The sequence below is a fragment of the Theropithecus gelada genome, chromosome 11, assembly GCF_003255815.1.
Source record: "Theropithecus gelada isolate Dixy chromosome 11, Tgel_1.0, whole genome shotgun sequence".
Classification (NCBI taxonomy): Eukaryota; Metazoa; Chordata; class Mammalia; order Primates; family Cercopithecidae; genus Theropithecus; species Theropithecus gelada.
Genome location: NC_037679.1, coordinates 90,006,599 through 90,019,804, shown reverse-complemented (window position 1 = coordinate 90,019,804; position 13,206 = coordinate 90,006,599). Strand labels below are relative to the sequence as shown.

General features: G+C 45.4%; 1 pseudogene; it reads left to right on the top strand.

The window, feature by feature from the left end:
- Positions 1–1,632: 1,632 nt before the first annotated feature.
- LOC112634974 lies at positions 1,633–4,137 on the top strand (annotated as a pseudogene).
- Positions 4,138–13,206: the final 9,069 nt, after the last annotated feature.

The window sequence follows — 13,206 nt, the reverse complement described above, 5'->3', positions numbered from 1 at the left end:
CTCAAAAAATAAACAATAAAAATAAAATAAAATATTTTGCTCTTTGAAATAACCCATTTTTAAAAATAGAAAGGCAAGGCATCCATTGAAGAAAACATTTGCACCACACATGCCAGAGAAAGAACTTACATCCAGAACACAGGAGAACTCTTAAAAGCCAATAACCAGAAAACAAATAACCCACTTTTTTAAAAAGGCGATAGATATTTCATAGGATAATATTTGTAAATAACCAATAAGCACATGAAAAAACGTGCCCCATGCCGGGTGCAGTGGCTCACGCCTGTAATCCCAGCACTGTGGGAGGCTGAGGTGGGCGGATCACCTGAGGTCAGGAGTTCAAGACTAGCCTGGCCAACATGGCGAAACCCCATCTTTACTAAAAATACAAAAATTAGCCGGGCATGGTGGCGTGTGCCAGTAATCAAGCTACTTGGGAGGCTGAGGCGGCAGAATTGCTTGAACCCGGGAGGCAGAGGTTGCAGTGAGCTGAGCTCCTACCACTGAGCTCTAGCCTGGGTGACAGAGCAAGACTCGTCTCAAACAGAAAAGAAGAAGAAGAAGGAGAAGGAGAAGGAGAAGGAGAAGGAGAGAAGAAGAAAGAAGAAAGAAGAAGAAGAAGGAAGAAGAAAGAAGAAGAAAGAGGAAAGAAAGAAGAAAGAAGAAGAAGAAGAAGGAGGAGGAGGAGGACGAAGAGGAGGAGGAGGAGGAGGAGGAGAAGGAGGAGAAGAAGAAAAAGAAAAAATGTTCCCCACCATCATCAGGGAAACAAAAAACACAAATTAAAACCACAATTGGACACCAGCACACACTTGTGAACAACAGGCATTGTCTCCCACACTGCTGGTGGCAATATAAAATGGTATAATTCCTAGAAAAAAATAGGACTTTCTTTCTCAAAACAGTAAACATACACTGCCATATGACCCAATCATTTCAGACTTGCTCCAAAGGAAAAAAAGTACACGCCCACATAAGGACTGGTATACAAATATTCCCCACAGCTGTATTTCTAATAGCCAAAAGCTGTAAACAACTGAAATACCCATGAAATGAAGAGGACGGGCATTTCATGGACAAAGGAAGGGTGATGTATCCATACAGTGGGATGTTACTCAGCAATTTAAAAAGCAAGCTACTGACACAAGTTATGGCACAGTTGAATCTCAGAAGTACACAGAGTGAGAGAAGCCAGATAGAATCATAGCCAGGCACAGTGGCTCACACCTGTAATCCCAGCACTTTGGGAGGCAGAGGCGGGCGGATCGCTTGAGGTCGGGAGTTCAAGACCAGTCTGGGCAACATGGCGAAACCCTGTCTGTAGTAAAAATTTTAAAACTTAGCCGGTTGTGGTGGTGGGCACCTGTAATCCCAGCTACTCTGGAGGCTGAGGCAGGATAATGGCTTGAACCTGGGAGGCAGAGGTTGCAGTGAGCTGAGATCACGCCACTGCACTCCAGCCTGGGTGACAGTGAGACTTTGTCTCAAAAAAAAAAAAAAAAGAAAAGAAAAGAAAAATAGAATACACTGTATGATTCTATTTGTATAAATTTCTGGAACATGAAAACTAGCATATAATGACAGAAACCAGATCCTGGGTATGAAAAACCGATGAGAAAACACATCCTGGGGATGGCGTGGAGGGAGGGATGGGTAGTGGAGGTAGGGATGGGTAGTGGAGGTAGGGATGGGTAGTGGAGGTAGGGATGGATAGTGGAGGGAGGGATGGATAGTGGAGGGAGGGATGGATAGTGGAGGGAGGGATGGGTAGTGGAGGTAGGGATGGATAGTGGAGGTAGGGATGGGTAGTGGAGGTAGGGATGGGTAGTGGAGGTAGGGATGGATAGTGGAGGTAGGGATGGGTAGTGGAGGTAGGGATGGATAGAGACGGGCACTAGAAACTTTTGGGGGTCATAGAAATAGCTGCTACCTTGAGTGTTATGGATGTGAAACTCCACATGCATGACAAAAACAAAGGCTACATCAACAATATCTGCGCTTTAGTGTACTTCAATTAAACCTCCATAAAATTGAAGTTAAAAATAAATGACAAGATGAAACCAATTCAAAATGAGGAATAAGTATAGAAGATCAGAAAAGAAGATCTAATATAAATTTAATATGAGTTGCTGAAGAGGAAAACCAAGGCAGTAATACAAAATAATATTAAAACGTATATTTGGGCCTGGCGTGATGGCTCATGCCTGCAATCCCAACACTTTGGGGGGCCAAGACAGGTGGATCCCTTGAGGTCAGGAGTTCGAGACCAGACTGACCAACATAGTGAAACCCCGTATCTACTGAAAAAAAAAAAATACACTCACACAAAAATTAGCCAGGCGTGGTGGTGCATGCCTGTAATCCTAGCTACTTAGGAGGCTGAGGCAGGAGAATCGCTTGAACCTGGGAGGCAGAGGTTGCAGTGAGCTGAGATCACCCCACTGCACTCCAGCCTGGGGACAGAGTGAGACTCCATCTAAAAAAAAAAAGTATATTTTGAGAAGTGTTTCCTGAAATGAAAAAAGACTTGAAATTAGGTATTGAAAGGGCACAATATCTAGGAAAATTAACCCCAAGTGGCTAAGCCCATGTTGCTTCAGACCGTCTAAATGACTGGAGAGACACCGGGGACTACTGGTTAGAACGGAATATACATCTCCTTGCAGAATTAGGACGAATGCCTATAGGAGAGAGTGATGTCATGTGACAGCTATGGGTTCTGACAATGTCAATACAGTCCAACTATCAAAATGAAGAAAAAAACATTTGTGCACATTACTGAATTTTGTTACATATCAATTTCAGCAAGGATTCAAAGGAGGCATATGGAGAGCATATTAAAAGTAGGTCGGGCGCGGTGCCTCACGCCTGTAATCCCAGCACTTTGGGAGGCCAAGGTGGGTGGATCACGAGGTCAGGAGATGGAGACCATCCTGGCTAACACGGTGAAACCCTGTCTCTACTAAAAAACGCAAAAAAAAAAAAATTAGCCAGGCGTGGCGGTGGGCGCCTGTAGTCCCAGCTACTTGGGAGGCTGAGGCAGGAGAATGGCGTGAACCCGGGAGGTGGAGCTTGCAATGAGCCAAGATCGCGTCACTGCACTCCAGCCTGGGTGACAGAGCGAGACTCCTTCTCAAAAAAAAAAAAAAAAAAAAAAAAGGTGTAGAACTGGGCCAGGCGCGGTGGCTCACACCTGTAAACCCAGCACTTCGGGAAGCCGAGGTGGGTGGATTGCTTGAGCTTGAGAGTTCGAGACCAACCTGGGCTGACAGTTATGTAATTTTATGCACCAGGAGTGTTTGGATTCCAGATTTGTATTTGATAGACCCCTTCCAGTGTCTCGTCTTGTATCTTTAATTGGAAACCAAACCCAGATACCAACACTGCGATACGGCCTGAGACCATATGGTGCTGGGCTGCTTATCGCTGGTGATGATGCTGCAGGCCCTCACATTTTCCAAACCTGTCCATCTGGTAACGATTTTGACTGCAGAGCTAATGTCCATTGGAGCCTGTTTTCAGTCCGCTCGTGCTTACTTGGAGAGACATATGTCTGAATTTATGAAGTGCAATTTAAAGGAACTGGCTAAACATGGTCTGCGTGCCTTAAGAGAGACACTTCCGACTGGGCACGGTGGCTCACGCCTGTAATTCCAACACTTTGGGAGGCTGAGGCAGGTGGATCATCCAAGGTCAGGAGTTCGAGACTAGCCTGGCCAACATGGTGAAACCCCACCTCTATTAAAAATACAAAAAATATTAGCCGGTCATGGTGGCATGTGCCTGTCATCCCAGCTACTAGTGGGTGCTGAGGCAGGACAATTGCTTGAACCCGGGAAGTAGAGATTTCAGTAAGCCAAGATCATGCCACTGCACTCCAGCCTGGGTGACAGAGCGAGACTCTGTCTCAAAAAAAAAAAAAAAAAAAAAAAGAGAGACACTTCCTGCAGAACAGGACCCGGCTAAAATAATGTTTCCATTGGAATTGCTGGTAAAGACTTTGGAGTTTACAATCTATGATGATGATGATATGTGTCCATTCCTGGAAGGTCTTGAAGAAAGGCCACAGAGAAAGGCACAGCTGCTCAACCTGCTGATAAACCTGCAGAAAAGGCTGATAAACCAATGGAATGTTAGGTGATAAGCCAGCCTATATATGTATTATCAAATATGTAAGAATGCAGGCACCACATACTGATGACAATCATCTATATTTTGAACCAAAATTTGCAGAGTGGTGGAATGCTATGTTTTAGGAATCAGTCCAGATGTGAGAGTTTTCCAAGCAACCTCGCTGAAACCATATCACAGAATACATTTTTCTTTGAGAGGGTCTGTATAATCATTTTCTAAAAAGTATAGGTATCTGTACTAATGTTCATATATGAAGAAAAGGTATCTTTGTGATTTTAAAGACAACTGTGAAATAAAATTGTTTTGCCTCCTGGGCACAAAAAAAAAAATTAAAAATTAAAAAAGTGCACGGTGGCTCATATCTGTAATCCCAGCACTTTGGGAGGCCAAGGTGGGAGGATTGCTTGAGGCCAGGAGTTCATTGGGCAACATGGTGAGACCTGTGTCTCTGCAAAAAATTAAAAATAAAAAGAATTGCTGGGCGCAGTGGCTCAAGCCTGTAATCCCAGCACTTTGGGAGGCTGAGACGGGCGGATCACGAGGTCAGGAGATCGAGACCATCCTGGCTAACACGGTGAAACCCCGTCTCTATTAAAAAAATACAAAAAACTAGCCGGGCGAGGTGGCGGGCGCCTGTAGTCTCAGCTACTCGGGAGGCTGAGGCAGGAGAATGGTGTGAACCCAGGAGGTGGAGCTTGCAGTGAGCTGAGATCCGGCCACTGCACTCCAGCCTGGGTGACAGCGAGACTCCGTCTCAAAAAAAAAAAAAAAAGAATTAAAAATTTAAAAAAAGAAACGAAGTACTGATTCATCTACAACGTGAATGAATCTTGAAAACATTATGCTGATGAACGAAGCCAGACACAAAAGCCTCCACATGGCAAGAATCCGTTTTTATGAAATGTCTAGAATAAGCCAGTCCATAAAAACAGAAAGCAGGCCGGGCGCGGCGGCTCACGCCTACAATCCCAGCACTTTAGGAGGCCGAGGCAGGCGGATCACGAAGTCAGGAGATCGAGACCATCCTGGCTAACACAGTGAAACCCCGTCTCTAGTAAAGAATACAAAAAATTAGCCGGGCGTAGGGGCAAGCGCCTATAGTCCCAGCTACTCAGGAGGCTGAGGCAGGAGAACGGCGTGAACCCAGGAAGCGAAGGTTGCAGTGAGCCGAGATTGCGCCACTGCACTCCAGCCTGGGCGACAGAGCAAGACTCCATCTCAAAAAAAAAAAACAAAAAAAAAACAGAAAGCAGATTCATGGTTGCCAGGGGCAGGAGAAAGGGGGACACAGGAGAAAGGGGGACACAGGAGTACCCCAATGAGTATGGGGTTTCCTTTGGGGGTGAAGCAAATGTCCTGGAATTAGATAGTTGTGTTCGCACAACACTGTGGCTGTACTAAACGTCACTGAATCGTACACTTAAAATGGTTAATTTTTTTTTAATTCAACGTTTTATTGACTAAGTCCTGTGTGCCGGGTACTGTGCTGTCAGGTGGGGGCAGGGAAAACAGCATGGCGTGGTTCCAGTGTGCATTAAGAGAAACATTAGCCAAACATGCTCTACAGATGTTCCTGTGGAAATAGACAGTACAACTTTCTCCTGTAACCATCATGGTTAACTGTTACATCAGACATACATCATTGTCACGGTCACCTGTCACCATCACGGTCACCTATTACACCAGACGACATCACTGTCACCATCACCTATCACCATCATGGTCAACTGTTACACTAGACACACATCACTGCCACGGTCACCCATCACCATCATGGTCACCTATTACATGAGACACACATCACTGTCACAGTCACCCATCACCATCATGGTCACCTATTACACCAGACATACATCACTGTCACGGTCACCTAGTACACCAGATAGTAATACATTTTTTTTTTCTGATCCTCTGCTATAAATAGGATCAGAAAACTCAGAATAAAGGTTGCAGAGGCTTCTGTGATAGTTCAGTAGTTTAATGCAGCAATTTCAATGTGCCTAAATTAGTGGCAGATATTTCAAGATGCAGATATATTTAAAGACATTACTTCCCTGGTTCTATGCACAGAAATGCTGAAGTTATTAACAATTTGCTCTCTACTCACATGGCTTATTTTGGAGACTGGCAACTCCACTACTTGTTTCTGAGATAGCTTTAACCTGAGCTCAAAAAAACAAGTTTTGTCAGTCACTTCACTTATAAATTGATCAACAAAATAATCTTAACTTTTATCCACTGATGGATGTTCTCTATTTTATAACAGACTTATTTATACTTAAATCTTATTCTGTTGTTGCTTTACTTAAATAGACTTTTTTAGAGCGGTTTTAGGTTCACAGCAAAATTGGGTGAGAATACCCGCTATGCCCCACATATGCACAGCCTCCTCCATATCAGCATCCCCCTAGAGTGGTCCATTTGTTACAACTGATGAACTCACGGTGACGCACCATTATCGCCCACAGTTCACACTGCGGTTCAGTCTGGTGGTGCACATTTTGTGGGGTTTGGCAAATGTGAAATGACATGTATCCCTGTTATAATGCTATACATTGCCCTAAAAATCCTCTGCATGACACCCGCTCATCCTACCCACACCCTAATGACTGACCTTTATAGTGTCTCCGTGGTTTGGCTTTTCTGGAATGTCATATAGTTGGTATTGTGACCTTTTCAGAATATTTCACTTAGTGAAGTGCATTTTTCTCCCATGTCTTTCCATGGCTTGACGGCTCAGTTCTTTTCAGTGCTGAATAATATTCCATTTCCAGATGCACCACAGCTTATTCTTTCACCTACTGGAGGACATCTTGGGTGCTTCCAAGCTTTGGCATTTATGAAGAAAGCAGCTATAAACATCCAGGTGGAGGTTTTGTGAGGACCTAAGCTTTCAGCTCATTTGGGTAAATACCAAGGAACAGGATTGAGGAATCATATGGTAAGATACTGTTTAGTTTTGTAAGAAACTGCCAAACTGTCTTCCAAAGTGGCTGCACCATTTGCATTCCCATCAGCAATGAAGGAGCGTTCCTGTTGCTCCACATCCTTGCCAGCATTTCGTGTTGTCTATGTCCTGAATTTTCACCATTCCAATAGAAGGTGCTGTTTTCTTCTGGTTATGTTTAGAGATATTCATGATAAAAAGTAGTTATACATTTCAAAATTATACTAGAGGTTGGGTGTGGTGGCTCACGCCTGTAATCCCAGCACTTTGGGAAGCCAGGGTGGGAGGATCACCTGAGGTCAGGAGTTCAAGACCAGCCTGACCAACATAGTGAAACCCGTCTCTACTAAAAATACAAAACTTAGCTGGGCTTGTTGGTGGGCACCTGTAATCCTAGCTACTCAGGAGGCTGAGGCAGGAGAATCGCTGCCTGGGAGCGATTCCTGTTATAATGTTATAATGTATCCCTGTTATAATGCTGGGAGGTAGAGGTTGTAGTGAGCCGAGATCATGCCACTGCACTCCAGCCTGGGCAACAGAGAGGAACTCCATCTCAAAAAAATAAAAACAAAAATAAAAAATAAAACAAAATTACACTGGAGAAGTTGGGGTGCAGCTGCCATAAGAGACATTGCTGGTTTGATAAGTGTTTCAGGCACTGAGCTAGGAGCTCAAGACATAAAGGTGAGCTGGCCAAGTTCTTGCCCATCTGTAGCTTAGTACAACCAGCGAAAAGCAACTGGACGATGCCTGTCAAAAGTCCCCGTGTTCATACAGTCTTTGACCTGCTAACCTGGCTCCTCAAAGTTCATCCTAGGAAATATGTCAACTTCCCAAAAATAGTTGTATATTCCGTGTGATTCCAATCAAAATTCCTAGTGTTTTTTTGTGGAATTTTCATGGAAGCATCGAACATAGCCAAAACTCTTCTTAAGAACAGAGATAGGACTTAGTTTATCAAATATAAGCACTTACCAAGCTGTAGTACATTTTTTTCTTTTTTTGAGACAGAGTTTCTTTCTTGTTGCCTAGCCTGGAGTGCAATGGCACAGTCTCGGCTCACTGCAACTTCTGTCTTCCAGGTTCAAGCGATTCTCCTGCCTCAGCCTCCCAAGTAGCTGGGATTACAGGCATGTGCCACCATGCCTAGCTAATTTTTGTATTTGTAGTAGAGACAGAGTTTCACCATGTTGGCCAGGCTGGTCTCAAACTCCTGACCTCAAGTGATCCACCTACCTTGGCCTCCCAAAGTGCTGGGATTACAGGCGTGAGCCACTGAGCCCAGCCTATAGTAATTAATTAAGATAGTGTGATACTGGCCCAGGAAAAGGCATGCTGACCAATGGAAGCGAACAGGGAGGCCAGCAACAGAGTCATATTGTGGATGTGACCATGGGACTGACGGCATGTCAGATCAGCACAGGAGAAGGAATCATTCATTAGCTGGAACTGGAAAAACTGGTCATCCACAAAGAAAAGACAAAATCAAACCCCTATCTACAGCTGGGCACGGTGGTGCACACCTGTAATCCCAGTACTTTGGGAGGCCGGGGTGAGCAGATCACTTGAGCCCAGCCTGACAACACAGTGAAACCCCATGTCTACAAAAAAAAAAAAAAAAAACAAACAAAAAAAAAACAAAAAAAATTAGCCAGGCATGGTGGTGCACATCAGTAGTCCCAGCTACTTGAGAGACTGAGGCAGGAAGATTGCTTGAGACTCAGGGGGAAGGCTGCAGTGAGCCTTGATCACGCCACTGCACTCCAGCCTGGGTGAAAGAATGAAATTCTGTCTCAAAAAAAAGAAAAGAAAATCCCTATCTTACACTATATGCAAAAAGCAGCTCCTGATGGATCAAGTTTCATCTGTCAAAAATAAAACTTAAAAATTCCTAGTATAAAATGTAAGTGAAAGGCTGGGCGCGGTGGCTCACACCAGTAATCCCAGCACTTTGGGAAGCCGAGGTGGGCGGATCACCTGAGGTTGGGAGTTCGAGACCAGCCTGACCAACATGGAGAAACCCTGTCTCTACTAAAAATACAAAAATTCGCCAGATATGGTGGTACATGCCTGTAATCCCAGCCACTTGGGAGGCTGAGGCAGGAGAATCTCTTGAACCCGGGAGGCAGAGGTTGCAGTGAACCGAGATCACGCCATTGTACTCCAGCCTGGGCAATAGAGTGAAACTCCATCTCAAAATAAAATAAAAAAATAAAATGTAAGTGAATATCTTTTCAACTATGGATAGGAAAGGATATTTTAAACGTAGAAACATGAACTAAAAGAAGTATCAATAAGTTGAACCATGTTAAAATTAACAATGTTTGTGAATCAGGAAGACTTTAAGTGAAAAGAGATGTTACAAATTAGGGAACATTTTGTAACATTCCTTTGCTGAGCACATGTTGTAAATGTCTTTTTGATCCAGCCATTCAATTCCATGTATGCCTGTGTGTGTCCAGCCAAGAGAAACTCTTGCACATGTACAACACAAGACAGAAAGGAGAATGTAGTAACACACTTCTGGAGATCAAAAGCCTGGAGACACTCACTCACCACAACTGTAGGTTCAACTGTGTCCCGCAGAAGGACATGTTCAAGTCCCAACCCCTTTAATCTCAAAATGTGACTTTATTCAGAAAGATGGTCATTGTAGATGTAATTGGTTAAGATGAGGCCATCCTGAAGTTGTGGTTCAGTGTTTTTTGAGACAGGGTCTTGCTTTGTCACCCAGGTGGGAGTACACTGATGCAATCATGGCTCACTGCAAGTGATCCTCCCACCTCAGCCTCCTCAGTAGCTGGGACTACAGATGTAAGTCACCACACCTGGCTAATTCTTTTGTTTTTTGTAGAGAAGAGGTGTTGCCAGGTTGCCCAGGCTGGTCTCAAACTTCTGGCCTCAAGTGATCTGCCTGCCTTGGCCTCCCAAAGACCTAGGATTACAGGTGTGGAGCACTGTGCCAGCATGTGGGTGGGTATTCCTGGTTTCTTACTAGAAGAGGAGACGCGACACAGAGACAGACACACACACAGGGAGACGGCCCTGTGATGACAGAGGCAGAGGTGGGAGCCATGGGTCTGCCAGCGGAGGGTCAGCAAGGGTTGCCGGCAACACCAGGACCTAGGAGAACACCGTGGAAAAGGTTCTCGCTGGATCCTTCACAGGGAGCACTGCCCTGCTGACACCTTGATTTCAGACGTGTGGCCTCTGGGAGGCTGACGGATAAAATTGTTCTAAGCCACCCAGCGTGTAGTAATTTATTATGGTGGCCCTAGGAAGCTATTTGCGGGTGTGAAAGGCAGTGGATTTATGCAATTTGTATACTGCAGCCAAAGGAACGCACAGCAGGAAGACAGAAATGACGCGACACATCTCAGTGATGCGAACTACACAGATCCACAGTGACAGAGGAGGCGCTCTCGGGAGTACCTAGAGGTGAGATCAGTGATGGACACCACACAGATCCACAGACGGAGGAGGCGTTCTCGGGAGCACCTAGAGGTGAGATCAGTGATGGACACCACGCAGATCCACAGATGGAGGAGGCGTTCTTGGGAGCACCTAGAGGTAAGATCAGTGATGGAGACCATGCAGATCCACAGACGGTGGAGGCATTCTCGGGAGTACCTGGAGGTGAGATCAGTGATGGAGACCATGCAGATCCACAGACGGAGGAGGCGTTCTCGGGAGTATCTAGAGGTGAGATCAGTGATGGAGACCACGTGGATCCACAGACAGAGGAAGCATTCTCGGGAGTACCTAGAGGTGAGATCAGTGAGGGAGACCATGCAGATCCACAGATGGAGGAGGCGTTCTTGAGAGCCCCTAGAGGTGACATCAGTGATGGAGACCACGGATCCACAGACTGAGGAGGCGTTCTCGGGAGTACCTAGAAGTGAGATCAGTGATGGAGACCACGGATCCACAGACGGAGGAAGCGCTCTCGGGAGTACCTAGAGGTGAGATCAGTGATGGACACCACGCAGATCCACAGATGCAGGAGGCGTTCTCAGGAGTACCTGGAGGTGAGAAATCCATATAAAAAAGAAAGCAAGAAAGACAGGTGCGCCAGTGCACGCCTGTAGTCCCAGTTACTTGGGAGGCTGGAGGATGGCTTGAGCCCAGGAGGTCGAGACTGCAGTGAACTATGATCACGATGAGGCCATGGCACTCCAGCCTGGACGACAAAGTAAGACCCCATCTCTAATGAATTGATCTCTAATGTATTCTCATATTTGGGCCTCCTGGGATCTGGACCATTATGTGCTTTTTATTTCTGCAATTTAAGCTTTCAGTTTGCTCCTCATTATGACATTTTCCTTTGGCTAACACTATTTTCCCCCAGATTTTGTTCTTGTAAGTCCAAATTCAATATTGTCAATCAATATTTTCTGAGCTCCAAATTGGAGCATCACAGAATATGAATATGTGAGAAGGGAGAAGAGCATACACTGACCTTGCACATCTCTGAAAACATAAGTGTGAATTTTTTCAATAAAATTTTTTTTTACTTCTAAAAAATTAGAAATGGGGTCTCATTACGTTGCCCAGGCTGGTCTCAAACTCCTAGGTTCAAGTAATCCTCCTGCCTCAGCCTCCCAAAGTGCTGGGATTACAGGCGTGAGCCCCTGGGCATGACCGTAAATGTGAATTTATAGATTAAATCGCATGAAGGGAACCATGTAATAAAATGTGTGTAATTCAGCATGTTAGGACTTCCGCCTCTCGCCCATGTCCAGTGCTGGGAATGCAAAGCGGAAGCTCACATGGCGAAAATCAACAAACTGAAACGCACAGAGACACGCACACAGACACACAGACACATACACACCCAGAGACACAGACATACACACACACCCAGAGACACACACACAGACACATACACACAGACATACCCAGAGACACAGACATACACACCCAGAGACACACACACACAGACACACAGACATACCCAGAGACACACACATACACACACACCCAGAGACACAGACATACACACACACCCAGAGACACACACAGGAGACACAGACACATACACCCAGAGACACACACAGACACATACACACACTGACACAGAGACACACACACACCCAGAGACACACACACACACAGACACACACAGACATACCCAGAGACACAGACATACACACACACCCAGAGACACACATACACACACACCCAGAGACACACACAGACACACACACTGACAGACACACACACCCAGAGACACACACACACAGACACATACACACAGACATACCCAGAGACACAGACATACACACACACCCAGAGACACACACAGACACACAAAGACACACAGATACACAAAGACACACACACAGACACACACACACCCCCAGAGAGTTTAATTTCAAAGTAAGTTTGGTTTTCCATCTATTAGGAGTTTATAAAGCAGGACACACCCTCAGAAGTTTAAAGTAACAAACATGTGGCCAGCACAGTGGCTCACGTCTGTAATTCCAGCACTTTGGGAGGCCGAGGTGGGAGGATTCCTTGAGCCCAGGAGTTCAAGACCAGCATGGGCAACATGGTGAAACCCAGTCTCTGCAAAAAAAAAAAAAAAAATTAAAATTAGCTGGGTGTGGTGGCACACACCTATAGTCCCAGCTACTCGAGAGGCTGAGGTGGGAGGATGGCTTGAGGCTGGGAGGTTGAGGCTGCAGTGAGCCAAGATCCCACCACTGCACTCTAGCCTGGGTGACAGAGGGTGACTCTGACTCAAAAGAGAGAGAGAAAAAAAGTAACAAACACAACAGCCTGAGAAGCACGTGGAAGAAAAAGACCACGGATGGTCTACACATCTGGAAATAAACTTCCCTTCAAGAGTTAAACCCAGTCTGCTAAGCGGCATGCAGACGAGTGGGACGAGACAGCAACGCAGTCTGACGAGAACCACAGTGGCTGTCACACTAAATGACGGCCTGGCTGCGCTCTGGATCCCTAGATAATTGTGAACAGTGCTGTGAAACTCACTGACGTAGAAAAGCCCATCACAAACAGTGAAAAATGGCTAGGAAACTGCATGATAGTATAATCCCCTCTTTTTAGAAAACATGTGAAAGGATATATGACAAAATGTCAACAAGTTACCTCTGGTGGGG